This window comes from Nothoprocta perdicaria, unplaced genomic scaffold (genome assembly GCF_003342845.1).
Source record: "Nothoprocta perdicaria isolate Ctin4 unplaced genomic scaffold, notPer1 scaffold_85, whole genome shotgun sequence".
NCBI lineage: Eukaryota > Metazoa > Chordata > Aves > Tinamiformes > Tinamidae > Nothoprocta > Nothoprocta perdicaria.
This window is the reverse complement of record NW_020456143.1, coordinates 22,636-33,261: the sequence shown is the minus strand read 5'-3', so window position 1 is coordinate 33,261 and position 10,626 is coordinate 22,636. Positions and strand designations below refer to the sequence as shown.

At 37.5% G+C, this 10,626-nt stretch overlaps 1 long non-coding RNA gene across 1 annotated transcript; it reads right to left on the bottom strand.

Moving 5' to 3' along the window:
* Nucleotides 1-638: 638 nt before the first annotated feature.
* On the bottom strand, nt 639-1,890 carry LOC112958385. Its single transcript, XR_003251413.1, has 3 exons — nt 1,816-1,890; nt 1,586-1,726; nt 639-1,280 (listed from the first exon to the last, which is right to left on the bottom strand). It is a non-coding gene; the product is annotated as an uncharacterized LOC112958385 (long non-coding RNA).
* Between the last annotated feature and the right edge of the window lie 8,736 nt (nt 1,891-10,626).

Genomic DNA, 10,626 nt, shown 5'->3' with positions numbered 1-10,626 from the left:
CCATTGAATTTCCTGAATAAATGAAAAAGCCTCCATGCACTTGTGCTGCTTAACTGCATGCAGCTGTTCGTAGGTATTCCACATCATCATGGCTGTAGGAGTTTCCCTGGTCACCTTTGACAGTACAGTAGAATTTTTCTGTAGAAAACGCTTGCTTACCAAAAGCTATGTTCCTCGGTTTCTGCTAGGTCCTGAAAGAACAGGACCTGAATTCAGTTATATTGAACAACAACACTGGAAGAACCAGAGGTAGACCTCTTAGAAAAATGGAAAAAAAAAAATACTGCATTAATATTATCATGAATGTGCATCACACACTCCTCAATAAAGTGATTTAGCTGTAAGAAATATAAATGCTAGAAGCTTCCAAAATTCAAAAATACATTTTTTTTTTTTTTTTTGGAAATGCAAAAACACTTTGTTCAGGAATCCAATATATGTTACTTTATTCATAGACAATGTATCATAAAAAAGATTCCTTTCTGTCATCTCCAGTTTATCTATAGAAGTATTTTTATCAAGTGTGGTAGGTAAGAGCTACAAGTGAGACGTGCATTCACTAGTCCAGGAACACTGCAAGAACTTAGTTCTCATTTATTTGTGGGTATTCCTGTATTCATTGAGCGTTTTTATGCTTATTTATTACAATAGTATTTCAAGGGAAGATATAAACATATATATACTCCTTTATGAAAAATTAAACAGGTTCAAAAAATATTAAAATGTAGGGTTCTTTTTAATTGCTAAGAGATACTAATGTTTTCACAAAAACTACAAAGACAGAAAAACAAATGGGGGAAGTATTCATGTTTCTGCAGCCTTAATGCAATAGGAACTAAGACAGAGTTGTCAAAAGCCATTAAACATTGAAAGTGCTTCAGGTTCTTTTGAYGAGGATCTTCAGAAACTGCATTGCATTGCATTTCCTTCTGCATTGCAGACATCTGATCATTTCTAACGTGCCCAAGCCAGTTCACTGCTCAGCGCCAGAGTCCACATGGCCTGTGGGAAGGTTTTGGCGCTGAATCCCRGCATCTCAGGTTGGCCACGATCCAGATCCTGGGAGCGACCTGTTTAACCGCTGGCAGCGAGTGCCAATTAGGCAGCCCCGAGTGGTGCTGCTCTTATTTTTGAATCAGCTGTTGCTTTCTAGCTGCATGCTGAGCGGGGAGAGAGCCAGCACAAATGGGTCCACGGGGGCTGCARCCTGTGATATCTTGCAGAATCCTGTTGGGGTGAGGAGGTGGGAGCAGAGCAGCTCCAAACAGCAGTCTGAAAGCCTGGGGTGAAGTTTGTAGGAGAGATATTCAAGGCATGAAAAAAAATGCCAATAAAAGCCAGATTCTCTGGCTCCCTGARGACTCAGGACAAGGCTGGGGGAGCTTTGTGCAATATTTTCTTTCACCTCCCAGAATTTTTTTACCAACTCCTAGAGCGAAGCAGGACAAGTCCAAGGACTATAGGAAGAAGCAGAAACCTGAGCATTTCAGCATTCTGTGCTGCTACAGATATTCCTAAGCCATCCTGGAACTCTTTATGACCCTCAAACAGGGCAAATAGGAAAAGACAGGGATCAGATTTTTACCTTTTATCATTAGAAGAACCCAGCTCAAGTCCACTTCCAAAACTTTGAAGAGTCCATTACAAAAGGATCTGAGAAGCATCTTGGTCCTTCCCAAAGAACTCAAGGTATCAGCCAGGGCTGTGCATGCTGCATTCTGCTTTTCTGCAGAAGAAGATGACCCATGCTCTGAGGCTAATTGCAACTCTGGCTGATACAAATACGAGTCAGATGATCCCAGCAAACCCACTTACACATTATATAGATGGAAAATGCTCTAAGGTGAAGGTGCAAGCCTTCCTTCTGTCCACAGTTAGACCTAGTAAGAAAAACTGGAATTGGAATCAAATAGGCCTGGCTAACAGACTTAAGGTATTTTGTGAAGGACACCCGTGACTCGTTAGTTTATCACTCTTCACTGAAGTACCAGGTGTTCCGCTTTTCATACTAGCTAATTCTTAGCTGCTTATTATGTTGACATCTAAGCATTATGTTTTAAATAACAGGGTGCCCATGACTTATATAACAGACAGCGTATAACAGTCTTGCAAATAATTATATAATTTCTTTACAATGCTGTTGGTACTTTGCATTTTGAAGAAACTATTTTCTTCATATTAAGCAAATGGAGACCAGAGTCATAACTGAGCCATAACTTTCCATATAACATATAACAGAGTCATAACTTTTCAGGGTGATGAGCCCTTCTTTGGATAGCATCCCCGTAATGCTTAGGCATAGGAGGAAAAGAAATATACTCTTGCTCTTGGAGAAAAAAAATGTCATTGCCAGTAAGATTCCAGCTGCCCTGCACCTGTGCTATTTTGAGTTTCTGTAAAATGTACATTTTACCTGGGGGTTAAATGTGGGTTAATATGCTCTGTGCCATGACAGTAAATTCAAAAATGAAATTAGGTGTCAGTTTTGAGCAGTATGCTTCAAGAAAGGTATGAATGTACAAGTTTCACATGAGAYTAAAAGGAATGACCAGAGAAGACACTAAATGACTAAAAGAGCTTTTAAAAGATGGAGAAAAGGAAAAGACAACAAACTCTTTGAACTATTACTGCTGCAAAGTTTTCATTGAATCAGCAAAAATTGAATCTTCCAGTTATAGAGGAAAATGAATGGAAAAAGAAATTCTCCAGAGGTTAATAAACAAACCCAGGACTTCTAGTTTAGGAAGTTCTTTGTCATATATTGCTARGGTGAAGGGATATCCTGTGAATGTAACACTGAGCTTGACCTCCTATCTTCCCCCTTTTTAGGCATTCCTCATTGACATTACAGGAGTAGGAGATAGATTAACATTTAGTCTGACCCTGACCCTGAATGTTTATTCTTACATTATTAGCCATTCACTGCCATTGTCTGAAATGGCAGTGTCTGAAATGCCATTGCCTGAAATGATACTTTGTGATAACAAACGCAATTAAGCAGCTTATTGCTTCATCTATTACTGAAGCAGCCAAAAGATTTTCTACAGTAATGAGTGGTTTGTGATGATGAGATTTGCAGTCGAAGATTTGTGAGGAATTATGTACATTTTTAGTTTTTATTTTGCTGCTGGCCTGGTTTACTCCTAAGTGTATCACATCTGCTCACCAAATCTTGCAAATCTTCAATGCTGTTTTCCAATATACCCTGCCTAAAATTTCCAGATACAGATCTACAGGTGTGTATTGCAACAGGGAGAATGTCTTTTTTCAGAATTCTGAAGCTGTGATTTGACTGTCCATGTTTATGATGTGCCCTTGGATAGCCTGAAAGAAAACCACAATGAATATTTGTAAACATTTGGCTTGCAGATTTTATCTGATTTTATCTTTTCTTAAAAGAGTATRTAAACTCGTTGTCCGATGGTTTCAGTGTTCTCAGTTTTTATATTTCTGCAAGGGTTACGATTTCTTATCCTTATTCACTTGTCTTTCTCATAATGATACAATTTTCCTGGATAAGTTGTCAGTAATTGCAGTCCTTTTCTTGTAGCATATGTCTAAAATAATAGTTCTGCTCTTTCAGAGTGTGGGCTGGAAGCATTTTGCAGTGGCTTTTAAGAAATGCTTTKGGGTGATTTATAGACATGTTTTACTTGAATGGTTTCCTTCTCCTGAAAGAGCTGCTTGAACTTTTCATACTCATTACAAGGCATTTCTTTCAATTTGAGTTTATCTTTGTGCTCTCCATGTTAGTGTCACCGAGGCAAAGAAACGGAGGCTGTTGCTCTCATGGAAAGGTGTCTCAACTCTTGTCCTGTGCCRTCCTTGTTCTCTTTATCTTTGCATTCCTGTTATAAATTTTAGGATAGATACCAGTTCTCTGACATATCTGCACCTTGTTGAAAAAAATGTGGTCATTTGAGCCTTTGGTCAATCCATGCCTCAAAGCTGCAAATATCTGAGCACTATGGAAAATGCTTTGTCATTTACCTYGAGATTTGTTATTATATATCTGAATTGATTTACTAGTTTTATCTAGGTGTTCTAAGCATTGTGCCTTTCCAGAGTCAGTATTCCAGTATTTCCACAAATAATTTGTATTTCRTATTTATCCAATTCTAGATGTGTTTACTACACTCTTTCTAACTGTTTGAGGGTCTGTGATGCCACTTTTCCCTGCTTCTTCCAAGGTGTCTCCCATCTGCCCACTGGCATGCACTGGCTTGTTACACTGATAGTTTCAAGCTCATCTTGACTACACTTACCGTCTTCCACTGTCCAAAGGGCAGAGTTGGCTGCCCATGTCTGTGTCAATGTCTGATTGTTACTACCCATGCAGTGGTGAGGCAACTACCTCCTCTCTTACTAAATATTCCTTATGAAAAGTTTGACAATATACTTCTCCATATGAAAGGTTTGAGAGAATTTTTGACCTTTCAGAACTGGAAATCATGCTTCACATTTTACATTCATCTCATGTTTGTATTTGTGCATTTTCTTTTGTACTATTTAATGCATTTCCTTAAGATTTTCATATGCATATRTAACACTTAAGGATCTACCTAACAGCCCTACTCATTGATGCTCGACATTTAGAGCAAAGCTTGCTTGCTTTCTCTTCCTATAGGTCTTGGTCAACTTATCATGGGCTACCAGAGCATTCTCGTTTGAACTCCCTCATTCTTCATTCACATGTTTATCACAAAATCAGTTTGCATTTTRAGATTTGATCATTGCAATAGCCAGCCATTTTTATAAGCAATAGCTAGTACTTATCTTTGTACTTTTMCTAGGAAATTAGGGACTTCTAAGTATAGCCTTTAAATGAGCATATTTATTTGCCATTTGTCCAGACTGAAAATAATTTTGGAACACTGCTAGGTATTTCCATAGATACTTCTGGACTATTCCAAAGATGTCCAGATGCTGTTGAAGAATAAGGCAGTTTTCTCTGTTACATTTAATAGTATAGTTGCTTTTGCTTTGTTCCATTCCTGTGTTCAGTCAAATTTCACAATTTCTCTTTTATGGTGCAAAACAATCCATTTGCAAAATTCTTCCCCTTAATAGCCACATATGCTTGGAGTTGGGACCCTAACGTAACACAATGATTATGTGTTGAATAATTCTTGCGTTTTCTTTTGGTTTTACACATTTGACCAAGGATGAATGGAGGATGGACAGTTCATTCATCCTCTTTGCACTTGCATTTTTCTGCAGGAGCTKACTTTACATACTAATTTTACTGTTAAGCTGTTAAAAATTAGGAAATCAGGGAAGTTAGCACCCAAGTTCTATTCCTTGCTTTATATATAATAATCATTTTAAATCCAGGAAGAAATGAAAGTAAATATTTTTAATTCGTCAATGTTATCTAGCTTATTAACACAATATACAATATGCAATATAATTTTTTTTTATAACTTGATTTAGTAGGCTCAGGTTTAATTGAAGGATCTAGGCAAATATTTGTTTGTTTCAAGACTATATCTCTCAGCCTCCTTCCTTTTGTTGGGCCTACGTAAATATTTATTTTCAATTCCAAACTGGACATGARGTCTTTCATCTAGTAACACCTCTCTTCCACCATGCCCTTCTTTCCAGACTGTCCTAAACTCTGTAAGTGAAATCARGAAAAGCATCTGTGTTCTGGAGAGTTAGAGAGGCTAAAGCCAGTCAGAAATTATAACTGGAGCATCCAACAAATGAAACAGGTGACCCTCTGATTCTAATATCTGGGCATACAGGGAAGGAAACCAAAATTACTGAAAATTATTATACGTGATATGCTCAGAACTTAAATGATTGATTTTCAATATCAACAAATATAGGGTTTCTGCCATACCCATTTAACTAGTGTTGCACTACTGTCATTTGACTTGGCTTTTCCAGGCCTGCATTGTCACTTTGCTCTTTTGTGAGCATTTGTAGTACCATGACTCATTTGCTAGAAATCCACAAAACTCTTTTTTCTTTTGCATGTCATTCCTTTGGATTATTTCCATACAAGATTATCAGTAATTTTCATCTCTTATTCCCAGTAGTCTCTTTTGAAATGCATAACTATCTATGATAAATTTTAGTTCACTAAGAAGCATTTATTTCAGAAAAGAAAAAGAATGGAAAAAGTTGACTTAAAGTCTGTTTTTATTACTCAAAATAATTTCTGGTATGCATGGCAAATTTGACAAGTTAATTTTTGTTTATTTTAATTGGAGTTTTATGTTATACAGGCACCTATGATTCATATGTCACCCTGGACACATAAATTACATAAATTTAAAATTTATAGCACTCACTTTAACTATAATTTCCTCAAACTTCTTTAACAATCTCAAAAAAAAAAGAGCACGGCATACATTTCTAAAGATAATTCTAATACACATCCCTATTAATAGGAACACTACAAAAATAAATTGAGGCCATGCTGAGCTATAAGACAGCATTTAAATGACAGAAAATTGATTTTCTATGAAGCTGAGGGATTTTATAAAAAGGCGAATAAAATCTACAGTGAGCAACTTACAAATGAAATATGTGAAACTGAGTGTCAGTAAGTCATGTATTGATTTGTTTTTCATAAACACATTTGCTTKTCTGTGTAGTAAGTCATCATTGCTCAGCCTTCTTGAAAACATCAAATAGGGTGAGACAATTATATCAGCAGCATCATTAGGGTTGGACCTTCTGGAGGATGGAGCTGGAAAAAAACTACTTCTCTTACAGTTCGCCTTGCACATACATGAAATATAGATGTAGTCAGTTCTGTCCAGCTCCCTCCAGTACACATTGGTTTGGGGGCCTTGTGCTGTTAGACTGTGAAGGATGAGGATGAGATTGTGTCTCAAAAATGATTTCCCAYTCCCACCTCTTTTCTTTCTCACCGTGCGCAAGTTGTGAGAAGGAGAATCTCATACTTTTGGCATGACTATGGTGATCTATGCTAAAGTATACTGCAAGGTATAATAAACCTTTTTCAAATTCAGCATGAAGACAGGACAATCTATCCGTTTAGTTGGTGAGGTTGCTGAAATACATTTATCAAAAAGACATTCTTTCCTTCAAAGCAGACCCATTAAACAATTAAAATTMATTTGAACATTTTACTCCAATCAGCTAGTGCCAATTATTTTAAGTAACACCATTACCTTGAAGAATATAAAGCAGGAGACAGATTGGTGTGGAACAGGAATGAAGGAATCTTTGCCTCTTTAGCAAAAACTAGTTCAAGACACAGTAGCTGCAGCTAATAAAGAAGACAAAAGTCATAAATAGCAAAGTCATGTAATGTATTTGTTAGTAATGTACCTTAAGTGTTCCCTTCTTCTCTGCCCACTAGTCTATCTCCCCTAAGAGATATTATAATTTTAAACSTCTGGGAACATAAAGGGTAAGAGGAGTCAATGAGAATATGTCCATCTCTCCTGCAAATGCAGAATTTTCTCCCAAAAGTTATTMCAATTTAACACATAGCATGCATGTGGATCAGTCTAAACTGACATATTCTTAAAATAAAAATAAAAATGTCACAGTCATGAAATTTGTGAAGAGTTTTGCTCTACAACTCTCCAAGTGCAACCTATATCCTTTCAGAAGTTATATTTTTTCACCTTCTCATATTGCGACTCAGATAGACTTGATAAAATGACTATTAAATCTCAGATGCCTTAAAGTTTATTCAGGTTAACTACCTTTCAATACTTTATACAATTGAATTCTTAGTGAGTGAGGCATTTGACTTTATAAAATCGGAGTTAGAACCTCACTGTTTCAAGCAGATTTTCTAAAAATTCTGAGAATCTGAAGCACTATTAGAATATTTTTTTCTAACTTTCTGATACATCTATCAGGACAATACATGCCATCACAATAGCTTTATCAATGTGACGTGTTGCATTCACAATGCACCTCTTTTGCTCTATGAGAAGAATGACAGAGGTAAAAACCAAAGAAAAACATCGGAAAGATGTGAGACACAAAACATTTTGTGAGAGACACAAAACAGAAACTGCTGGAAGAGAGCGAACTGTTTTTTGTCCTGCATGTTTAAGTACATACCCCACACACGATAGACTAAGATCTGACATTCTGATGAGGAAAAGATCATCTAGTGTCTTTCTCCTGTTCCGGAAGTGCTCTTGAACTCATAGTTATGAACATCCTGAAGTTGACATGCTAAGGATGTGCTCAAAAATCAGGACATACTGAAATAGTTTCCAGCATAGGGACTCTTCTTAGGAATGGGTCCTCACAGACAAAGCATGTCAGAAAAAAATGTTAATTTAATTGGAGAAGTTCTTTAATGACAGATGAGTGACTGATTTGGATGGAGCAGAAAAATCTAGTTCTAGACAGAAATTGCTGTGTCCTACAGTGAAAAGGTGCCAAATTGTACATTCACAGATCCTCACTTTCAAAGAATCATAGAATGCTTAAGGTTGGAAGGGACCTCAGAGGTCATCTAGTCCAACTCCCCTGCACACGCAGGGTCACCTAGAGCACGTGGCACAGGGCTGCGTCCAAGCAGGTTTTAAAGATCTCCAAAGAAGGAGACTACCTGACCCATTTCAACCACTGAACTGTCAGAGACATATAGGCATTTGTTTATAGAATTGTAGCTTTAAACAGATTGAACATGTTTAAAAAATAATCATTAGAAACTAAATTTCACAACACTGAGCTATTGTGTTGCAAATCGGGTTAAAACATATTCAGGAGATAACACGCTTGTTGTACAGCCTTGTCCCTGAATGGCTTTGTTGGTGTCACCTTCCATCTGCCTTATGGCTAGGAGGCAAATCAAATATCTAAGCAGAGCTGAGGGAGTCATCTTGCAGTCCATCTCTGTTTTGCATTAGCAAACCACAAATGCTGTTAATCGTAACTTAGCTGCTTGATCCAGATTGTCAGGGGCTTGGAGTGAGAAACTGAACAATGTACTAATTTGTGGTGGATGTTGGATAGCAATTCTGCTTTGGCTTCTGGGCAAAATAGCAATTGTAAAAACCTACAAAGGCATCCCTCTGCCTCATAAATTTCGCAAAGGAAGAACAGTAGGATTCCTGTTCTCTTGCAAAAGTGTTTTCTCTCCTGCATTTTTCTCACTGAAATATGGTCCTTTAATATATAGTTAATGAAAGACCTGTGGTTTAGTCTATATATAAGGCAAAGATTTACAACAGATTTCAGAGTGGATTTCCCTTCGCTCTAACACTAAATCACTATCTACTCATGATCACTTTATTAAAAATATATATGCTGTTAGGTGTAGAACAACTTCAAGCAGATCAAAATTTTTTAAAAAATGAAGTCTCCCCAAACCCTTAGCRCTGCTGATGAGTGAAACTTTTCCAAACTTCAATATTTCAGTGCAATAACAGAGGTAATAATGTGAGAATAGYGGAAGTTCTCCAGTGAGAAAAAAATTAACTGAAGAGAGAAGTTGTTTAGACAGATACTTGGGCAGCTTAGCACTTGTCTATATCACCATTAGAATCACTGCCTTCACATTTGTCATCCTACATGTGTCTAATACAGTTGTCACTGAAATGCATGTGTGTTACAGAGCTGGTCCCTGCAAAACAGGCTGCAAATCAGTGTCTTGCAGGAGAAGAAATCACAGAAATTGGATGATTGTTCTTAGTGCATCTTGTTTATTGTCATTATACACCCCATCTGAATGCAAATATTTACTAAATATTCCTCTTTGCAAGGAATCCTGACATAAACACTGCTGCCTGGTTTCAAGAAATGATTTTGCACCAAATAAAGGAAAAAAAAAAAAAAATAAATAAAGACCAGGTAGAGGTTAAGAAGAAGCAAACTTTCGTCTGCCAGGTTTCCCCAGGCAGCATTCAAGGAGTGAGGGGGATTTGTTGAAGACACATCTCCTGAGCAAGAAAGAATYCCATTTGCAAGGTATTTTTGGTGACATCTATGCTAGTAACCACACAGTGTCAAGGGCCTGGCTTGAGAACTTCTTCAGGACCAGAGAAGAGGACCTGATCTTTTAGTAGTGGTTTACTGGTATGAAGATGGACTTTATGGTCACGTACCTTCAGATCCCAGCCGTAGCACCCTGGGATAGCAGAGTCAGGGCAAGATGGAGCTGGACTATGTTGTCTGGCAGACAGAGAAGATGAGATGTCTATGGTGAAATGGGAAAGAAGTCAGTGAGAAACTGGAGGAGAATGAGAGAAACAGCAGCAATGATAGTCCCCTCCTGCTCTCTATCTTCTTCCTTCCCAAGGAACAAAAAAGACAATTTTATGATGCTCAGAAGCATTTTTGCACTGTTATCTTTCCCCACTTAATTGCTGGTTGTAATCCAAAGCAGACTTAAGAGAACAGCTGAAGAGACATACCTTAATACAGCCTTGTCAGCGGCTCTTGCAGCAGTGCCTATCATTCTTGTGATTTCTACCTCCACTGGACAATTTGTCGTATTCTGCTACGGGATGATATGATGTATCCAGATCCGAGCAGACGGCCTGACATGCTTTGCTCTTCTCAGGTTCTTCTGTCCTGATTCATGCAGAAATTCATTATATTTGTCAAGACAAGGAAAAGGCACATTTGAAACCTTTTTCTTTCCCATGCTTTTCACCATAGTGAAATGCAACCTGA